The 23,010-nt window shown below is 41.6% G+C and overlaps 1 long non-coding RNA gene across 1 annotated transcript in view; it reads right to left on the bottom strand.

Annotated features, from left to right (window-relative positions):
- Window positions 1-15,134: 15,134 nt before the first annotated feature.
- Window positions 15,135-23,010, bottom strand: part of LOC110499953 — a 36,949-nt gene continuing 29,073 nt past the window's right edge. The window contains exons 4-5 of the long non-coding RNA XR_005038552.1: window positions 16,591-16,691; window positions 15,135-16,457 (exon numbers count right to left, since the gene is read on the bottom strand). This is a non-coding gene — a long non-coding RNA (uncharacterized LOC110499953). The remainder of the gene's footprint in view (window positions 16,458-16,590; window positions 16,692-23,010) is intronic.

Genomic DNA, 23,010 nt, shown 5'->3' with positions numbered 1-23,010 from the left:
TTGTTGCCTTGGCCGTGGGTTTTGAGTCATTGTCATGCTGGAATACCCATCCACGACCCATTTTTAATCCCCTGGCTGAGGGAAGGAGGTTCTCACCCAAGATTTGACGGTACATGGCCCCGTCCATCGTCCCTTTGATGCGGTGAAGTTGTCCTGTCCCCTTAGCAGAAAAACACCCCCAAAGTATAATGTTTCCACCTCCATGTTTGATGGTGGGGATGGTGTTCTTGGGGTCATAGGCACCTCCTCCTCCAAACATGGCGAGTTGAGTTGATGCCAAAGAGCTCCATTTTGGTCTCATCTGACCACACCACTTTCACTCAGTTGTCCTCTGAATCAATCAGATGTTCATTGGCAAACTTCAGATGGGCATGTATATGTGCTTTCTTGAGCAGGGGGACCTTGCGGGCGCTGCAGGATTTCAGTCCTTCACGGCGTAGTGTGTTACCAATTGTTTTCTTGGTGACTATGGTCCCAGCTGGCTTGAGATTATTGACAAGATCCCCCCGTGTAGTTCTTGGCTGATTCCTCACCGTTCTCATGATCGTTGCAACCTAGGGATATTGACAGTTCTTTTATGTTTATTCCATTTGCGAATAATCACACCAACTGTTGTCACCTTCTCACCAAGCTGCTAGCCGATGGTCTTGTAGCCCATTCCAGCCTTGTGTAGGTTTACAATCTTGTCCCTGACATCCTTGGAGAGCGCTTTGGTCTTGGCCATGGTGGAGAGTTTGGAATCTGATTGATTGATTGCTTCTGTGGACAGGTGTCTTTTAAACAGGTAACAAACTGAGATTAGGAGCACTCCCTTTAAGAGTGTGCTCCTAATCTCAGCTCGTTACCTGTATAAAAGACACCTGGGAGCCAGAAACCTTTCTGATTGAGTGTGGGTCAAATACTTATTTCCCTCATTAAAATGCAAATCAATTTATAACATTTTTGACATACGTTTTTCAGATTTTTTGTTGTTGTTATTCTGTCTCTCACTGTTCAAATAAACCTACCATTAAAATTATAGACTGATCATTTCTTTGTCAGTGGGCAAACATACAAAATCAGCAGGGGATCAAATACTTTTTTCCCTCACTGTATATGTACATATTCTCATTCACCCCTTTAGATTTGTGTGTATTAGGTAGTTGTTTGGGAATTCTTAGATTACTTTTTAGATTTGTGTGTATTAGGTAGTTGTTGGGAATTGTTAGATTACTTGTTAGATATTACTGCACTGTTGGAACTAGAAGCACAAGCATTTCACTACACTCACATTAACATCTGCTAACCATGTGTATGTGACCAATAGATTTTTATTTTATTTTATCTTCAGGTCGGAGAAGTCAGAGCTCTAGTGTTGCATTGAAGACAATTCAGAAACTCAGAACCTCTGAGTTAAAATTATGTTATTTGCGTAGAGCTTCCTATTGGTGGATTCTGAAATTTCCCAAGTGGGAAACTTGGGCCTCATCTTTCTACAACAAGTTTCCAAGTTCAAAATGTCTTTGATTTTTAGTTCCATGTTGTCTTAAACATGGCATTAGACGATACCCGAGTTTCCAACTTGTAATTGTTGGATGACCGTTCAAAACAATGTTTCCCAGTCGGAGGTTGTTTTGTCCAAGTTCCGAGTTCCCTTGAATGCACCATTACATTTGGTCTATGGGTAACATAAACTTGAGTTTTCATGGGCTCCCGAGTGGCGCAGCACTCTAAGGCACTGCTTCTCAGTGCTAGAGGCGTCACTACAGACCATGGTTTGATTCCAGGCTGTATCATAACTGGCCGTGATTGGGAGTCCCATAGGGCAGCGCACAATTGGCCCAGCGTTAGTGTTAGATTTTGGCAGTGGTAGGCCATCATTTGAAATAAGAATTTGTTCTTTTTAACTGACTAGGTAAACAAAGGTTAAATATATATATTTTTAAATACAGTTGGATGAAGCATGAATGGCGTTGGAAGTTCTCAATAACCCTCTCCAGCGGGGCTTCCTGCTGTAACTTCAAAGGCAGGCCTTTCTAGCACATAGCAGGATCGGTAAGTTTGTCAGTTTACATAGGTACACATTAAGATTTCGCTCTTGCATTTCAGGTTCCTTAATATGGGTTGTTCAATGTCAAGTTAGGTAGGCCTACAGGTGTAGGATATTAATTTGACCTATATTGTCGCAGCAAAAATGTTGCTTGATTGGTGGTTAAGTTATTAGCTGGTCAAAATTAGGCTACATGAAAAGTGGGAAACTGTTAATATAACCTCAGTAATTTATGTAAATCCCGAAGCTCATAAGCACTGCGCAGGAAAATTCTCAGCATCAAAAGAGTGATCAAATTAAGATCCTACATCTGTATAGCCTACAGTACATACACATGTCAAGTGTCTCTAACTGTTTGAACTCTGAAGTATACAGTTCTCAGAATATTATCTGTCCAGCTTTGTGGCATAGGCTATCCCTGGCTGTCACGATCGTCGTAAGAAGCGGACCAAAGGGCAGCGGTGTGAATGCATCATTTTAATGGATGACGAAAATATAAAGTAAACTGACCAAAACAATAAATGACCAACAACCGTGACGCTATATACGAAGTGTGCTGACACAAACACAACACATAGACAATCACCCACAACCCAAAATGACAAAACAGGCTACCTAAATATGGTTCCCAATCAGAGACAACGACTAACACCTGCCTCTGATTGAGAACCATATCAGGCCGAACACAGAAACAGACAAACTAGACATACAACATAGAATATAGAAACATACAAAGCAAACTATGGTCAGGGCGTGACACTGGCGTAATGCACGGCCAGCAAACCAGTCAATTAAATGTTAGTCTGTGTACACCTTAATACTCTGATGTGGCACAAGCATGCCTATGCACTGCTGTGTGATGTGCTGGAGTTGTTTTAAGCAGTACATTTTGGAACAGCTCAGCTGTTGTGATGTTGCTTGTTGATCAATGCTCACCTCTCCTCAGGGACCCCCAGACGTTTCAAAACAATTATTTTTCTGAACTAGCTCACCTGATTCAACTAGTCAAGGACTTGATGATTAGTTGACAAGCTGAATCAGGTTTGCTGGCTCTGGAATAGATGAATACATGGAACGGCTGGCGATCCCCGGGGAGAGGTTTGAGAAGCACTGGTCTATTTGATGCACAATACTATAGTATATTTTCTGAGGTCCCTATGTAGTGCTCTGACAGGGCTTACTTTTACCCGTAATCACCACCAGAGAGAGACAAATACCATGGTATAGAGAGGATGTTATGGTCTGTGGCAAGACGACAAGGGATGGACATTTTTATTTATTTATTTATTTTATTGAACCTTTATTTTTACTAGGCAAGTCAGTTAAAAACAAATTCTTATTTACAATGACGGCCCACCCCAGCCAAACCCTAACGACACTGGGCCAATAGGGCCCTATGGAAGTCCCAATTACGGCCGGTTGTGATACAGCCTGGAATCAAACCAAGGTCTGTAGTGGCGCCTCTAGCACTGAGATGCAGTGCCTTAGACAGCTGCGCCACTCAGAAGCCCATACATTCATACAGCTAAAATCAAATCAAATTGTATTTGTCACATGCGCCGAATACAACATCTATACTGTATTTGTCACAGTGAAATGCTTACTTACAAGAACATTGCTACTAGTAATAACATTGTTACACGTTACAGAACCCACACAGGTTAATAGGATAATCACTTTGAACAGTCACTTTTGAAAGAGATAACTTGTTAAAAGATGGAACAGAGCATCTAACACTGTTGACACGTTGGCTCGTCCATGAAAGAATTTGTAGTCACATATTGTGTATTCAGTGAATTACTATGAATGTCTTGGTTTTGCCAGCTATTTCTGATTCATGAGTTATGTTAGATTGGTCTATGTGTTTCATAGATCAGTATTCGAGTAGTGTTGTCAGTTTGCAGACCTACCGTCAACCTGTGTGTCTGACTCATGTTCCCATCTCAATTGATTGGGGTTATAATTGAAGCGATGAGACAAAAGAAAGAGATCGGTCTCAATACTCAAACAATTTAACCACAGATCACAAGGGCAGGAAGAGCGAGAGACGAACCTGAATGCCTCATTAGGCAAAATGTCTCAAGGCCTCCAAAGGCTCATTAAATTTGTTTAAAAACCTGTTCTATTTTGTCCTCATTTTATGAAATGGTCATGTAGTGTTCCATAGTTAGAAGTGTGACATTTGATAGAAAAAGGTAGAAAATCCCACCTAAAAAATTGTTGAATTAAATGTACAGGATTCTGATAAAATACATTTCACAATTGTGAAACTGGTAGAGGATTTTCAGCCACACCACTTTACGTTGGGGACATTGAGGGAATTTTCAAAAGAGATAATATCAAAGTCTAAATTAAACTATAACAAATTAAATGAGTGACATTATTATTGTTATTTTATTGTTACCTTTTCGGATTGTATTTTTTACTAAATATTTTCTTAACTCTATTTTCTTAAAACAGCATTGTTGGTTAAGGGCTTGTAACACCTGTTGTATTCGGCACATGTGACAAATAAAATTGGATTGATTTGATTCAACATACCAGTAGTGAAATGAGTCAGAAATTACAAGACAAAGCAAGGCCACTATTCAATATATACCAATCTAGTTGTTAATTAATTTGATTATTTATTTAACAGGACAATGCGTCATTAGTTATTTTTCGACACATTTGTTCATAGTCCAGGAGCAGTACCAATATGTTGCCTGAACCACAGCATGACAGCATGTTGTAATGAAAGACCCAAACTACAGGCCTAGCAGTAATATTTTAGAACCCAGAATCCCAAGTTTGGTTGATTAGGACCTTATGACTTCAAATGAGTCACCATAGACTTAAACAGAGACCATTCTCCCGATTACACAAAGGGCTATTGAATTACTGACAGGGCTGTCTAGATTAAAACACTTTCTGTCTTTCTACATGTCAGGAAGCCAGCAGAGTTGGGCCTTTGCACTTGGCCTCAATCAATCTCAGGTAAAATGATAAGCTGCGGTTTATCTCGCCCAGGTCACTGGGATGAAAATAGGTCATTGATTCCCTTGTCTGCCACTGTAGATTGCAAACAGCCGCTCTGCCCTAGTGCCCTCCTGAACATTGAGGACATTTCAAGCCAATCAAAGAGTGAGATCTTCTGTGGCTGACCATGACTGTTGTAGGGGGAGGAAGTATGTTAGGATGCAAGGGGATCATTCCTTGTGCTACAGGCAGATTCAGAAACCTTTGTAACTTCCTGCTGAAAGAAAGCAGGGCTAAAACATACAGTTTTACATACAGTTTTTACATACAGTAGGAGACAGAAAATGATATCCTGATATCAGAATAACTCCTTTTTGGTGACACTAGTAACAACAATGAATTTAGGCATATTAACATATTGTTGCACTATAGTTTAGTAATTGTATAGCAATTGAGTTGAGCATTTTTTTAATCACACAAGATGAATAGAGATCATAATTACAGTGTTACTACACAAGCATTTGTCTGTAAACGGGAGGGGGTGTATAGCTGGAGGGGGGAAAGAGACATAAGGATGACTGAGACTGTGTTAGAGTGTGTGCGTGTGTGTGTGTGTGTGTGTGTGTATGTGTGTGTGTGTGTGCACACGCACACACACACAGGTTGTTTTTTTTGGCAAAAGGAGTGCGATGAGGCAGGCTGGTGCTCAGCCAGCCAAAATCCTATTGCATTCCCAGAGTTGGAGAGTGGGGGTCTGCGCAGTAATTACTTTGGGGGAGTCGCTGTGCTGGGGTGGAGGGAGCTTGGAGCGCGTAGCTGTGCAGCTTTGTAGCCGTGATCTTTCCATCTCATCTCATCACCTTCGTCTGGCAAATTCCCTCGACGGCTCTGTGAAGCCTGCTGCATTCAGCGCTGTCAGTCTGGGCCGTCAACTAAAAAAAAAATCGATGCCCATCTCGTCCACTTCTATATTTAACCAGGTTCAACGACTCAGGCACTGATAGGGAGCCTCCCCCCTTGCCGCTCCGCTCCCTCTCTCTGAGGTTAGATAAGCAGCAGCTCCAGACTGATCAATGCAGGATAATACACTCTGCAGCCAGATCAGATCAGGCTGAAGCTCTGCCTTCTGTTACTAAGCCAATTTGAATTGTAATTATTTTTGTATGCAGTGACGACCCGTCATTCAGTGCAGTTGGGGCACCTGTTTTGCATGTTACTTTTGCACTTTTACGTGTCACATATCAGTTTGCAAACAATGTAAAAAATAAATTAAAAAACATTAATTGAGTTAATAAAGCTGCATACACACTTGGTCTCTTTTTTGCTTTCTTGAATAAGGCAGCTTCAAAATGCAGGTGTTTCAGCCCAGCTCAGTGATTTCTGTAGTGGTGGGGCAGCCAGCGGAGTGTAGGTGTTGGTAATGTTCTCTAGTTGTGCCGTGATTGGCTCAGTGTTGGCTCAGTCACTTATGGGGATACTAAGTCACTGAAAAATATACGGTAGAGCTCAAAAATTCAAGCCCTTTGGGTGCTGCCATAGAGTTACATTAGAAGTGCCCATCCAAGAAAGCTAAAGGTCATTGGCCACAGCTAAAATGATGTCAAATCACATTATATCTACAGTAGCTGTGATTTGATTGACATGTCAACATCATACTTTCAAAATCATAGCTAGCAAGCTAGCAGTCATCATCAGGAATCAAGTCGACAATCTACTGGCAAATAATTTTTAATCCTTGTCATATGAAGAGAAATAATGAAGAGAAATTATAGATAAAACGTATCGGTGCTTATCAGCCATTGGACATAAACATAACACAAGAAGTTTGAAATCGCTAATTCAACAATGAGTGGTTTGGAAGGAATCAGTGGCTAACTGCAAGCATTGCAAAGCAATCACTAGCCTGCTATTCAGTGGAGTGTGTGTGGTCCAAGTCTGGGTTTAAGGGTCTCTTTTCCAAGCTTAAAAAGATAAACCTTCAACATTGGCCATGCTTTTAATCCAGCATGACTTCAGCCGCACTCAAAACAACTAGAAACTCAGAACTGGGACATCTCAGACTTCAGTACGTTCAAGACAACTGGGAACTGAAAAAAACAAGCTCAGACTGGGAAAATAAGTTTTGAACGGTCATCCAACTTGGAATTGCAAGTCGGGAACTCAGATCTCTTTCTAGAGCTCCAACCTGAAGATCACTGACGTCATCATGATTCGACTTTGTTTTTTTCAAAGTTCCTAGTTGTCTTGAAAGCACCATAAATCCAGAAAATGCCAGACTTTGATAACAAAGTTTGATGACAAAACTTACCCACAAAGGACCGCCGCGCCACATTCCTGTTCAAGTGAGCACAGCAAGGTGAGTCCAAAAATGTATTGTATGCTGCTGCAATAAATTATGTAATGTGCAAGGGAGATACAGTGGGGAGAACAAGTATTTGATACAGTGCCTATTTTGCAGGTTTTCCTACTTACAAAGCATGTAGAGGTCTGTATTTTTTTTTATCATAGGTACACTTCAACTGTGAGAGACAGAATCAAAAACAAAAATCGAGAAGATCACATTGTATGATTTTTAAGTTATTAATTAGCATTTTATTGCATGACATAAGTATTTGATCACCTACCAACCAGTAAGAATTCCGGGTCTCACAGACCTGTTTGTTGTTCTTTAAGAAGCTCTCATGTTCTCCACTCATTACCTGTATTAACTGCACCTGTTTGAACTCGCTACCTGTTGTTTAAAAGGCAATAAATTAGGCTGAATGAACTGTTTCACTGCCAGACAAGGCTCTGTTGATAGCCAGGTCTAGCAACGGTAAGGTGTTGGGACTGCTGTTGGAACTCTGCTGTTGGGACAACTTTATGTAGGCTCTAACAGTTTGTGGCCACCGTTTATCACTGCTAAAGTGCAATTAATGTATTGTTTAGTGTTATATTGTGTAGTGGCTTTATTGGCATGCATCTAAAAACAATTGGTGGGAGTTTGCCCCACCAAGATATACTTGCTAAAATCACCACTGATTGTATGGACACTTCACAGTTGTGCAAAAAGAATCAACTAAACTATAAGCTAATGACAATACAGTTTCCTCCAAAGACACACTTGAGATGTTTGTCAGGACATTTAGAATGAGAGCCCAAAAGTCAAACTGTAATAAAGGACTTTATCATTATCAGTCAATGGAACATTTGTCCATTACAGTCAAATGTGCCATACTGCTGTAATTGCACACGGTAACGTTTGACATTTCCCTCATTAACGTGACCAAGTGTCCTCAGGAAGAATGAAAGCATATGAACAAGGTGGATTAACATCTTACTTTTAACCCTGTCGCTAAGCGATGGTGAACCCACCTGGATGAAGGGTGGCTGCTAAATTAATGAGTAAGGAATGGGGGAATGAATGAAAAGCGGAGGAACGTGGTGAAGAAGCATATTTGAGACAGGTGGCACAGCCAACTTCATCAAGGGATGAAGCTTTCTCTGGCAAGAGATGGGCCGATAGTGCTGTGCTAATTAATCCTTGGCATCATGGAGACGGCAACAGTGTGTGTGTGTGTGTGTGTGTGTGTGTGTGTGTGTGTGTGTGTGTGTGTGTGTGTGTGTGTGTGTGTGTGTCAACTAGTTCTCACAGTCTCACGTCAGAATTAGACGTTCGTCAATGTTTCTCAAAAATCTAATTTCGAAGTTGTTCCAAATATCACATTTCAAAGTGTTTAAGGTTACGTTTAGGCATTAACTCCGAAATCTTAATGTTAGGCATTAACCCCAAACGGTCAAGGTAAGGGTTAAAGTTCGGGAAAAGCTTTTTAAAAAATCTAAAAAACAACTTTCTATTGCTGGTTTTGAACTTGCAACCTTTTGGTATCAGAGGCAGATGCTTCAAACGTGCAATCTTTGGAATCAGAGGCAGATGCTTATGCCAATCCACCATCCCCGTCCACAACGCCCTAGCGAAACCAAAACCTACTTGAAGATAACAGCGCTCACTGCTGCCCCTGGTGGCCGGTTTCCACATCATCTCCCGACATCCTCAGACATGGATGGACGTTGAATACTGACTTGTATGACAGGTGACCTGGCTGGTGTGTGTGTGTGTTTGCACTGGTGTGTGTGTACTGTGTTGCTGGTTGCTCTGAAAGCCTGTTGCTATCTGAACATAACACAGGCTTCTTTTTAGTGTCTTTTGTTTGATGAGGCCCTCCACTCTACTTTTGTTAGGCACTTTTTATAGGCTTGGAGTAAGAGAATGAGGGAGGAAATATACTTATTGATTACCAATATAATTAAAAGATAATGTCTTTGAAACCAGGCAATGGAAATTATGACTATTTCTGTGTTCACGTGCTAGTCGGAACTATAGGAAACTCAGAAATGTCCAACTTGCTAACTGGTTTTAGTTCTACACCTGCCGCGTTCAACCATTTAGTAAGTCAAAAATATCTGAGTTTTATAGTTCCGACCACGTAAACATGGCATATGACTGCATTCTTGCGTTAAGAAAGCATCTGGCTCGTTGTCAAAAAATATTTATAATAAAAAAAACAGTCTGATAATATAGAATGAATGTTTGAGAATATAACTTTAACTTATTGTTAGTATTCTGAGGAAGCACCACGTCTGTCATTTTTTAAATTGCTTTTCCATGAACAGACAGTACATTTGGTAGAAAAGTTTTACAAATAAATTCCTCTATGTCGTTGGCTGCACACCCAGTCAGTGCTCCTGCAGGCATTCCCATAATGATACCAATCAGTGAGACACTCCCATTTAACTAATCCCACTCTTTATGTATGATAGTGGTTCTCTGTATTTACAAACCACCCAATTGCAACATAGCATCACTTCTGACTTTTCAGGATCTTGATGGAGAAAAGTAGGGGTTCTGTGTTACGCTGAATGCTTGAGAGCAAATTACACTAATTAATTTAATCAAATGTGTACAAGGAGGGGATGGAAGTAGACCCCAGTTGTGAGCACTGTTGATCATTGTTCTACCATGCTAAATCAGATGACACCTGTAGGGAGGAACACTTGTCAAGCGTAGCAATTGCATCTTTTAATTGGGAAGACTTCAGCTGGGGCACAGACACAATCAATAGCCCACTGTGAGAGGAAAGTCAAACCCATTCATACGCTGCCATGAGCGTTACGAAAAGTTTGAGAGTACATTTAGTATTTATGCACTTTGTTTCAGATCGATTGCAGAAACCAGAGAGTATATCATAAATAGTCCAAATAGGACAAGAATAAGCTCATATGTAGGCTAACAGCTGTGAAATCATTTGGGACTCATTGTGGCTCCTTTAATTCCACAATGGTTAAGTTTGCCCTGCGGCATTTTGGAATGGCTGACACTCTAGGTAACACAAACTGATTGCGTTTATCATGTATGGATTCAGAAAGGTTTATTCTACACTCTTAGAATTTTTGAGTGTAGAACACCCACTCACTTTACATGCCACTGTACACTCTTACACTCTATCTAGAACCTAAAATGGTTCTCCGACTGTCCACATAGTAGAACCCTTTTTTGTTTGATGTAAAACCCCTTTGGGTTCCATGCAGAACCCTATGTGGAAAGGGTTTTTCATGAAACCAAAAAAGGTTCTACCTGGAACCAAAAAGGGTAATTCAAAGGGTTCTCCTGTGGGGACAGCCAAAGAACCATTTTAGGTTATACATGGCGAGTGTAAGAGTGTACAGTGGCATGTAAAGTGAGTGGGTGTTGCAGAATCAGCCAACAGCAGGGGGTGCTGTGTCTATTTTAGTCATTACCCAGTATTGGGTTCAGGTGTGATCACTGAGCTGCTTTGCTTATGCACTACCCTAATATACAGTGTTGGGGATCTATGTTGACATTAGTCCATGCTGTAGGTAGGTGGTTGTATGTGTATGGCAAGAAGGGACGAATTGTCTTCAACTGGACATTCAATCAGGTCTCATTTATCTTCAAGCACCTGTTCAGTTGTGAATGCAATTTTCTTTGCAGGAAAACCTTTTTGTATAAACCTATAGAAATACAACCCTATAGAAATGCAGCAGATATAGTATGCAACCCTGTCTGGATGTAATGAATACTCATGGGAAAAAGGTGTAGATTCACAGGCAGAGTGTGGCAGATGTTTATTAAGCCTTCACAGAAGGCAGGCATTGTGGTCGCAGTCAAAAACAAACAGTACCTCACAACCATACAAACAGAAAGAACTGAACTAAATAGGGAGCTGATGAGACCAGGTGAGAAACGAACAGGTGAAATAAAATAACAAAAATGAAAGACGGCTACGTTCCAGAACACAAAGAAACAGGGCTACGTTCCAGAACACAAAGAAACAGGGCTACGTTCCAGAACACAAAGAAACAGGGCTACGTTCCAGAACACAAAGAAAAAGAACACAAGGTTGACCAAGAAAAGAAAAGCAGAACCTTACACTGGATGGTTGTGGGGAGAGAATATAGCCATTCCTATCAGGAATGGAATTATTTTCCAGCCAACATTATCCAGTTGTTGACTGAGCAAAACTCTAACATTCTCAGTAATTACAGGTTTAGCTTGGTACTGGACACAGCAGCAGCAATTTAAGCAATTAATGTTGTTTGGGCAGCTGGGATGCAACACAGCAAAGACCATTAACAAACCATTAAAAAGTCATAACCACTGTGATCACCGCCAGAATGCTGACACACTCGTTCGAGGACCTGGGATAAGGAAGCGTTATTGTGAGATATGTCTTGCTAAGACATATTTAGCCAATAAGACTCAGCAGCAAGGTTCACTATAGGTCAAAGATGACTAATTAAACTACTGGTATTGAGGACACAGATACTGGCCTTGTCCGAATACCCATACCTACAGTAAACTTGGGTTAAAAATACTGTAGTAGCCAATTTCAACATTTGAGTACTCTTTAAAACAAATAATGTGTATAAACCCTGGATTGCTGATGCCATGTATTGGCCAATAAAATGTAATTACCTCGCTACTATGGCCTATTTATTGCCTTACCTCCTCACGTCATTTGCACACACTGTATATAGACTTTCTTTTTTTCTATTGTGTTATTGACTGTACTCTTGTTTATTCCATGTGTAACTCTGTGTTGTTGTTTGTGTCGCACTGCTTTGCTTTATCTTGGCCAGGTCGCCGTTGTAAATGAGAACTTGTTCTCAACTAGCTTACCTGGTTAAATAAAGGTGAAATAAATAAATAAAAATACAAATATTGGTACTCCTCAGAAGGCGCAGTCATGGGAATTAATGGAATACTATAATATTTCACAAAAACGTTTCAAGGACATAAGTACATGTATTTAAGTATTTCCTTGTTGTAGTTGGGACAGTAACATTAGCACTCTCTAAAAACGACTTTAAGGAATATGTTTTTATATATTATTCATGTTCATGTCTTATTCACATAATATCATTGTAAAGTATGCATTAAGGTGTCTGTATTAGAATATACTTGTCAAAACGACTGTAGACATTAATAAATGCATTTCTGTAGCTTCATATATTTTTTTTTACAATGGAGTACCAAAATGGCTGTGTGGTGGCTTCCAAACAGCATCCCCCTGTCAGTCATTGTTTAACGCCAGATGTCAAACTAATTTAGGCCTTTCATCTAGTAGAATTGGCTGCGTGCTATTGAGGAAGAGAATCGTCTTTTCAGACCCATGTGTGTTTGACAACAACTGATCATTTGCTGGCAGGACAGGCTGTACCAAAAATGAACAATTGGCGGGAAATGCAATTGTGCATTAGATGACGCATTCTCAGTATATGTGAGTCCTAGTATGCTGACATGTTTTGCTTACTGCATCATTTTTACTAAGCAGTACATTCAAAATAGTGTGTACTACGATTAACAGCCAATACAGTATGCTGTTGTAGTAAAATGTAGGCAAGACAGATTTCGGACATGACCATTGAGTATCACTTTCTGAATTAATGGGGAAACAAATATACACATGACTCTGGCTGCATTTACTCAGGCACCTCAATTCTGATATTTTTTACCACTAATTGGTCTTTTGACCAATCACCGCGGATTTTTTCAGAGCTGATCTGATTGGTCCAAAGACCAATTAGTGAAAAATAGATCCGAATTTGTCTGCCTGTGTAAATACATCTTAATCCTTTTTAGACTGGCATAGTTTAGGCTACATTTGGCTCACCCTGCAGTTGTTTAGCATGCGTTTCACTCACTGGGCTCATCTGATTCAATATTTGTCAGAAGTTCAGGTTTAATTACAAACTCCCCGAACACACTGCTGAAATTCCATGGATTATCCAATTACCATTTTATTTCCGTGCTGACAAACAAGTGGGCTTCTTTGCGTTCCGCTAATTGCGGTAAGAAGTGGAAGCAGCGCTCGGGGGGAAAAGGCTACGAGGAGGAATTATTGAAGAAAGGAGAGAAGAAATAGAAAAGAGAATGTGTGGTGTGCCGGCAGCAGTCGGATTTCCTCTAGTTTCATCATGAAACCACAAACTGGATCCCCCAGACAAATGGCTGGTGTGTGTGTGGGCGGGTTGCTCCCAACCACAGTGAAGAAGAAAAACATGCTGGTCTTCTATCAAGTTTCCACTTTAACTCAATCACTCACTCCAGACTGCTCCGCTCCACTCTGCTGTCACGGTTCACCTGTCCCTGCAATCACTCAAACTCTCTCAGGCTTTCCCTGACAATCATGTCCGAAATATTGTTTGCCAAGCCAGTGTCAACTATTAACCCATCAATATTGCCTTGATTTTTTTTTTATGACAACACATTGGCACAAATGTATCAACATTGACAATTTATGAAAGGATTCAACACAGTGCTCTTACAAGTGTTAGGGTCAAAGGTCACGATTGGGTGTGTTTTTTAATTGCTATTTACATACGAAATGAGTAGGAGTTTAGACTTCTTCAACCCCTGCGACAGCCTTTCAGTATTTAATTTGAGAACACAAGTTTGTCTAGGTGTTGCGAAAAGAATGCTTTGGTGTGTGTGTGTGTGTGTGTGTATCATTTAAATAACAGTGCAGATGAGCAAAAGAAACAGATTGGTACAGAAGGTTGGCTGAATGCATAATTTATTAATCAATTCGCACCATTGAAAATATGAAAACAAATGAAGAACGGCAACAACACAAAACACAAAAGAGCATTATTTATTACAGGAAAATCTGCCAGGAGATAGATTCTTAAAAGACAGAGATGCATGTATATAAATACAAAGACTTCATATTAATGCATCAACTCAACTCAGGAAAACAGACAGCCACACGCAGCCTCAGGCAGTGAATCCATTGGCAGTAATCTATTCCAACACATTCTCCCTGAAAGCTTGGAGGTCTATAGAAAACACTGTCAATAATTGATGCTCCTATCATGTGTTGTGATGTAGATTTATAGTGTGAACATTCATGTACATTAGTGAGGGTGTTGAATTATTACACTTCAGCTATGATGGCAGCTAGAAGTAGGTTTTATGAAGCACATAGAATAACATTTCACACTTTACAATGATTCATCTCAGTATTCCAATGTTCATCCTATTTGGGGTTGGGAACCTGGACGAAACTCACCTCAGTTTAGATGGATGTAGTGGACCTACCTTAGCTTGAAGTATTCCATCCATTTGTTAGTAGACCATGGCTTCCCTTTTCTTAAGGATTTCTTGAACAAGGTTGTTTGATAACCAGTGAATTACAGAGTGGTTTTGGACTATATCTTAGGACTTTCTTTGGCTTTGTTACAGCCTTTAGTACTGGGCCTTTGTTGGTGGGTCTTTGAGAGTTGCCATTCTGTTTAGGCCTATGTGTTTGACATTTCTGTTTAGAAGTAATTTTTTTCTCCCCAATTTCGTGGTATCCAATTGGTAGTAGTTACAGTCTTGTGTCATCGCTGCAACTCCCTTACGGACTCAGGAGAGGCAAAGGTCAAGAGCCATGCGTCCTCCGAAACACAACCCAACCAAGCCGCACTGCTTCTTGACACAATGCACATCCAACCCGGAAGCCAGCCGCACCAATGTGTCGGAGGAAACACCGTACACCTGGCGACCTGGTCAGCATGCACTGAGCCCGGCCCGCCACAGGAGTCACAAGTGCACGATGAGACAAGGATATCCCTGCCGGCCAAACCCTCCCTAACCCGGACAATGCTGGGCCAATTGTGCGTCGCCCCATGGACCTCCCGGTCGCTTCCAGCTGCGACAGAGCCTGGGCTCGAACCCAGAATCTCTGGTGGCACAGCCTTAGACCACTGCGCCACCCGGGAGGCCCGTTTAGAAGTAACTTAACGGGTGCATGTAGGCCTAGAGTTAGACAGTAAATTCCACTGTAACATCACCGCAGGCTATTTTCTCTGTGTGGAAAAGGAAGCTTTGGCTCTACTGGCCTGCACGTTGACCTCTCACCGTGTGTTTAGTGGCTTCTATCCCTACATGAACACATCTACCCTCACGTAGGAATAAAAAGCCATAAGACACAGCAGCAATCTCACAGGAGGAGGAGGAGAACGGACATCACCTGAAGGAGGGCAAGGAAGAAAAGAGGGCGAGGAGGAGAGGAGAAACCGGTGCTCGGAAACTAGTGGAGGAGGAGAAGAACAGTGGGGCAGCAGGGAAGTAGGGACAGGGGGAGACACAGAGACAGGGACATTAAGGGAACTAGCTACTAGCAGGCAACAGTCAACATGGACAGGTGGAGGCTTGGCTGGACCGTGTGTGCATGACTCTGCGTGTAGATCATCACTAATATACTTCTCGTCAGATCTCAAAGTGTAACTCATCTCATCTCCCCTGTTTGTGTGTGAGAAACTGCCTGTTTATGTGTCGGTTTGTCAGGTGATTGACATGTAGATTTCACTGACCATCCTCACTCAGGACATCTCATGCTCAAACCATTAGGAATGCACCTCGGTTTCCTCCCTCACTTATGTACCACGACTAAGTTATGCCTGCGTGCGGGTTATTGTGCGAGTGTATTCGTGCGTAAGCCAGGCACACGGCGATAAATATGCATGACTCTGCCGCTGATATCCTGCTTTGTATGGAAATGAGCTTGTGTAAGTTTAATAATGCAATCCCGGTGGATTGGAAAGCCGACACGTTGCAGAGCGGAATTTTAAACAGGGCTCTCCGCCTGTGGGCTCCTCATGGCTGGGATCAGACCTGGCTCTCCGTACAGCAGAGACACCATGAGAGCCTTCCCCTCTGCAGCCCAGGGCTCTGACATGGGGGCCAACGTTAATGAGGGGTACAAGAGAGGGAAGGCCAACTGGATTCTCGTTGAAAGCCACTGTCACAACTAGACTGCTGGGTGGAAACAGCAGGACTGAACAACAAGAGACTGGAGTCAAGTTGGTGATGGGAACTGGAGTCATGTCAGGTTGAGTTCGAGCTGGATTGGAGCTTTTAAACTCCTAGGGCATGATGGGATTCTTGGGATTCATGGCGGGTGAGCCCAGCACATCTTGTGACCTGTTTTAGAAAGAGGGGGGATGGGGGGTTACACAATTGCAGGTACAATTATGGACATGGTGCGTAAAGTATTATGTAGACCGATAACCTCGCTCTCTCTCTATAATAGATGTCTTCTGAAGACATGACTTACCTGTATGTGAGATGGTGGCACCAGCCGACCCACCTGTTAATGTGCTAATTGCTGACATGTTGGTCACTGAAACAACTTCTTCCAAATGATTTTGTGGGGCCCTGAAAGAAGAACGGGGGGATAGATTATTATAATTATTATATAAAATAATATAAATGTAATGCTGTGACAGTTACTATCACCATTGCTAAACATCACTATTGTTAATGGCAGCAGTAAAAATAGAGTTAGTAGTACTGCCATTAGCAGCACAATTGAAGCCTCCTCGAAGACCCTATGGACCTCATTTGATAGATGTGCAAAAAATAGGTTCTCTTTTCAAAGTGTCCTATTTTTTTCCCTTCTCAATTTTGTTCCAAATGGTTCAGTATTACATGGCACACAATGAGCAGTGACATATTTATTGTAAAAAGATCGATTGATCTGCCTCAAACTGGTGCTATTGGAGAGACAGATTGCTCAATTTTTTTTGCTCCAATAGCACTACATGACAAATGGGCTATTTACACAACAGATGAATAATGACTCACTCTAACCATTAGAAGTGGACTCTGGAACTACCCCAAACTGCAAAGGCCTTGCCATCTATTAACATGTTGTACATGAATAATTAAACTCCTATAAAGTGCTAATTAACGTGTAATTTATGTACTATCCACAGATTTGATTGGGTTCTGGCTCTGATGGATCTTTGGGTGCGATTTCACAGTGGGAACAGATGTATACTCGTGCATCTGAGAGAGCTACGGTTGCTAGTGATCATTCCCACCCCACTGAGAACAAAATAGCCCTCATATATCCCTGTAATCTGCATTAGCACTGGAGCGGGAGCTCCCAGACAGCAGCTAGGAGGATGAGTAATGGGCTACTGCTGTAATGGCTGCCCCTGAGCCACACCCCAAAACCAAACCAAACTGCATCCAAGAGAATAGGAGATGTTAGTAAAAGGAAGCTCCCCTCAACACTGTTTCTAATAACCAGCATCTCTCCAGCTATTACGACACGTTTCACGATGATACACCTGTTGAGCTAAAGACCAAAGAACACATCCAAGTCAGAAAACTGCCCTAATACTGTAAGTCCCAAGAAAATCATGGAGCAACTCCTCACACAGACTACTGCACTCAATAATTCAACACAACCAAGACCTGGCCTGAAGACCCCTTCCCAACTTAGCCAACAATTCTCTGAAGAGTGTTTCCCTTAAGCAAGATAGGACAGCCATATCTGATGTTGGAGAAGCCAAAGCCAGCATTTCACCCTTGAGGATGAAATAGCCTTCAGAATGTCATGATAAAATGCCCTTAATTTAAAAATCAAATCTGTCCTCCCCTGCAATCTTCCATTCAGCTTCTTTCTCCTTCTCTTTCTACCTCTCGTTCTCCATAGCACTCCCACTCCCTTCGACTCCTCGATAAGTGAAAAGATTTTAGAGTAGGCAATAAAAGGCTCATCAGGACAAGCTGAATGATTTCTTAATACGATGGCTTTTTAATGAGGACTGAACGAGACGGCCGTGTGGCTGATGGCAGGTCCCTCTTTATCTACGAGGGCAGGGCAGGAGGACTGATGGCACTTAAACACTCTGGCTGGCAACCCTCTCCACGGTGTGTGTGTGTGTGTGTGTGTGTGTGTGTGTGTGTGCGACTGTGGATCATTGATTGGCCTTTATTCAGCCTACTCCAATCATAATTTTTTACTCTGAAAACCTGCCTCCTGCATTGTGAGAAGAGAGCTCTGCTATGATATACAGTGCCTTGCAAAAGTATTCGGCCCCCTTGAACTTTGCGACCTTTTGCCACATTTCAGGCTTCAAACATAAAGATATAAAACTGTATTTGTTTGTGAAGAATCAACAACAAGTGGGACACAATCATGAAGTGGAACGACATTTATTGGATATTTCAAACTTTTTTAACAAATCAAAAACTGAAAAATTGGCCGTGCAAAATTATTCAGCCCCTTTACTTTCAGTGCAGCAAACTCTCTCCAGAAGTTCAGTGAGGATCTCTGAATGATCCAATGTTGACCTAAATGACTAATGATGATAAATACAATCCACCTGTGTGTAATCAAGTCTCCGTATAAATGCACCTGCACTGTGATAGTCTCAGAGGTCCGTTAAAAGCGCAGAGAGCATCATGAAGAACAAGGAACACACCAGGCAGGTCCGAGATACTGTTGTGAAGAAGTTTAAAGCCGGATTTGGATACAAAAAGATTTCCCAAGCTTTAAACATCCCAAGGAGCACTGTGCAAGCGATAATATTGAAATGGAAGGAGTATCAGACCACTGCAAATCTACCAAGACCTGGCCGTCCCTCTAAACTTTCAGCTCATACAAGGAGAAGACTGATCAGAGATGCAGCCAAGAGGCCCATGATCACTCTGGATGAACTGCAGAGATCTACAGCTGAGGTGGGAGACTCTGTCCATAGGACAACAATCAGTCGTATATTGCACAAATCTGGCCTTTATGGAAGAGTGGCAAGAAGAAAGCCATTTCTTAAAGATATCCATAAAAAGTGTTGGTTAAAGTTTGCCACAAGCCACCTGGGAGACACACCAAACATGTGGAAGAAGGTGCTCTGGTCAGATGAAACCAAAATTGAACTTTTTGGCAACAATGCAAAACGTTATGTTTGGCGTAAAAGCAACACAGCTGAACACACCATCCCCACTGTCAAACATGGTGGTGGCAGCATCATGGTTTGGGCCTGCTTTTCTTCAGCAGGGACAGGGAAGATGGTTAAAATTGATGGGAAGATGGATGGAGCCAAATACAGGACCATTCTGGAAGAAAACCTGATGGAGTCTGCAAAAGACCTGAGACTGGGACGGAGATTTGTCTTCCAACAAGACAATGATCCAAAACATAAAGCAAAATCTACAATGGAATGGTTCAAAAATAAACATATCCAGGTGTTAGAATGGCCAAGTCAAAGTCCAGACCTGAATCCAATCGAGAATCTGTGGAAAGAACTGAAAACTGCTGTTCACAAATGCTCTCCATCCAACCTCACTGAGCTCAAGCTGTTTTGCAAGGAGGAATGGGAAAAAATTTCAGTCTCTCGATGTGCAAAACTGATAGAGACATACCCCAAGCCACTTACAGCTGTAATCGCAGCAAAGGGTGGCACTACAAAGTATTAACTTAAGGGGGCTGAATAATTTTGCACGCCCAATTTTTCAGTTTTTGATTTGTTAAAAAAGTTTGAAATATCCAATAAATGTCATTCCACTTCATGATTGTGTCCCACTTGTTGTTGATTCTTCACAAAAAAATACAGTTTTATATCTTTATGTTTGAAGCCTGAAATGTGGCAAAAGGTCGCAAAGTTCAAGGGGGCCGAATACTTTCGCAAGGCACTGTATCTCCCATATGATGACAATGTTATGAAAAATATTGCAGTTAAAGCTGCAATATGTAACTTTTTGGGCAACTGGATTAAATTCACATAGAAATGTTAGTTATAGATCTGTCGTTTTTGCTTCTTTTACTTTTGGTTTTGTACACCAGCTTCAAACAGCTGAAAATACAATATTTTTGGTTATTGAAAAATATTTCCCAACAATTTAGATGGTACAATGATTCTATACACTATAGTTGCTTGTTTTGTCACATAAACTGAAATTAGGCGAACTATTATAATTTTAGCAACCAGGAAATGTGTGATTTCTACATAGCGCACCTTCACATTTCTCTGCCTGTTGGTGAATGACTCGGCAGAAGTATAGCGTTAGGTTACAACTAACATAACCGTACATGCTGCATTGATTCTGACTGGAAAAGTCTAACTTTGTTTGTAGAATTATGTTCTACACCATTCTTCTATTCTTCCAGCATTCCTGTATGTCTGTCCTTATTCAACGTTATTTCTTATCCTCTCACATCTCTCTCTTTCTTTAATTTCTCTCACTCTCTCTTTCCTTTGACGGCTCTCACGTTGGATGAGTGGTCAGAGTTGGCTGACTTTGCTATGAAACCTGGAGGTCAGATTAGAACGAAGGCTTCACAAGACGAAGAAGGGGTGAGGAGTAGCAAGTCGGAACGGAGGAGGAGAGAGGCCCCCTGCTAGGCAGACAACAAAACGTGTTTGCGAATCGCCCGCGTGGGCGTCCCGCCAAGCCGCCCCCCTCACATAATCAGAGCCTGGTGCGGACACAAGGTCGTTTCAACACCGGCTACGCCTCCCCAATTAGCATGCAGCCCGTGGCGCGGCCTGTCTGGGAGCAAACACGTGCAGGGCGCTGCCCTAATGAGCTGCCAGTCAGCAAGGAGCAGGCGGCAGGCACAACGTAAAAACTTTCCCGGAGTGTTTGCGTGTGGTCTCAAGGGCGGAAGAGGACACTCTAACCTTGAGAATACCGTCCAGCCATATACTCCACAGGTCACCCTGCCAGCTCCTTTGGAGAACAGGTGCTAAACTGGTGCTGCTAATTTACTTCACGACTCTGCCCAGAGGTCCTCAGAACTGTGTCTGAACCACTACAGCACTAGAACTTCCAAAGCTCTGTCAAAATTGCTTCTACATATTTGCAAAGGCCCTTTCCAAAGACTGTCTTTGCATGTTCTGTCCCATTGACAAATAGCATATTAAATGTCCGTTTTCAACTGAAAGTGACTCTCTGTTGTGAGCCAGATATACAGCAGTCTTCCTGTTGTGTTTGAATCTGTAATACTTTACATAGAATACTGTCCTTCAGCAGTTTATCAGTCTGCATCAAGTGATGATGTGGTCTACACAGAGAAACAGCAATAACACATTCAGGCCAAGTACACCGGGAAGCCTCTGTAACTGGGTCTGTCGCTAAGAGACGTTACTTAAACACAAAGGACAATATTTAGACCTGAGCCATCTCTCTCTGTGCTGAGGATCGATGGTAAGAGGCAGTGGGGGATCTTGACTAGATATAGATGTTGTTTGGGGCTAAGTGAGTGTCAGCTTTCCTAGAAGCTCTGTAAACCGTCTGGAGCATTCATGATTCAACATTTCGCTAAACAAACACACCACATATTGCCCATTATTCCATTCATGATTTATGTTAGACACCTAGTCTTTTAAAACCCTAACCCTAAAAGAGTTATCTGTCTCAGACAGTTTAGCTTAAACCATTTATAATGAAGTATATATCAAACCCTGTGTAATGCATGCATACAGTATATTCCTTGACTATTCATAATGGTTGGTTAAACAGGTCCGTAGTCTGGGGACTTTGCCAAATGTAGCATAACCCTTACGTCACCCTTTAGTATGATACATACTTCGTTTAGCTTTTGATTCCAACAATGATCTGCGACTATAAAACTTTCAAAGTCTAAAGGAGATCCACCGTAACTCCTGTTATGGGATCAACCGTCTGGCATCACTGGTCGCCGCTGAAATCCATTGAAGGGTGCGTTTCAGGTTTGCCGTCACTAAAGACATTTGCCAATTTAAACAATGAAAACAACCATAACAACAGCTGTTGGTTTATCAACATGCCGTGGCGTGTAACAAGCATATAGAGAGCTGAAGGCAAAGCTCTGGCTTGCAGGCCCACCAAGTGTATGCATTGGTATATTACACTGATATATTTTAGTAAGAGAGGGGCTTTAATGGAGGATAATTATCTAACAGAATCTTCTGCTTCCCACACGTTTGTTCCAGATTCATCCTCCACACCAATCTGTCAAGACAATCTGCTCAGTTGCCGTGCCCAAAGTGTGATCAAACAGCCTGAACCAGCAGACTGGGAAAGGAAATACAAGAACTCACTAGTTTGATACTCCTTTGAACTCTCAATAAAGCACCGTGTCATTCTCAAACATAATAATTTATTTGTTTATTTGGGCATGAAAGACTCAATTCATTAAATTCTTTCTTCATCCACCTCACTGAAGACGGAGGGATGTTGGAAGATGTACTGGCATCTAATGGGACCATTTCTGATAGACTGCAGCAGGTTTATAACATGCTGACAGCACTGAATAACAAGAGTACAGTAACACAACGAGTACAACATTAAGATGCATGTAAGTTTACGTACGGTATTATTAAGATGGACATTAGGCCATGCTTAACATTAAGGTGCATGTAAGTTTACGTGTGGTATTATTAAGATGGACATTACGCCATGCTTAACATTAAGGTGCTTGTAAGTTTACATGTGGTATTATTAAGATGGACATTAGGCCATGCTTAACATTAAGGTGCATGTAAGTTTACGTGCGGTATTATTAAGATGGACATTAGGCCATGCTTAACATTAAGGTGCATGTAAGTTTACGTACGGTATTATTAAGATGGACATTACGCCATGCTTAACATTAAGGTGCATGTAAGTTTACATGTGGTATTATTAAGATGGACATTAGGCCATGCTTAACATTAAGGTGCATGTAAGTTTACGTACGGTATTATTAAGATGGACATTAGGC

Source organism: Oncorhynchus mykiss, chromosome 21 (assembly GCF_013265735.2).
Source record: "Oncorhynchus mykiss isolate Arlee chromosome 21, USDA_OmykA_1.1, whole genome shotgun sequence".
In the NCBI taxonomy this organism is placed as follows: Eukaryota; Metazoa; Chordata; class Actinopteri; order Salmoniformes; family Salmonidae; genus Oncorhynchus; species Oncorhynchus mykiss.
This window is presented reverse-complemented; position numbering and strand designations above follow the sequence as displayed.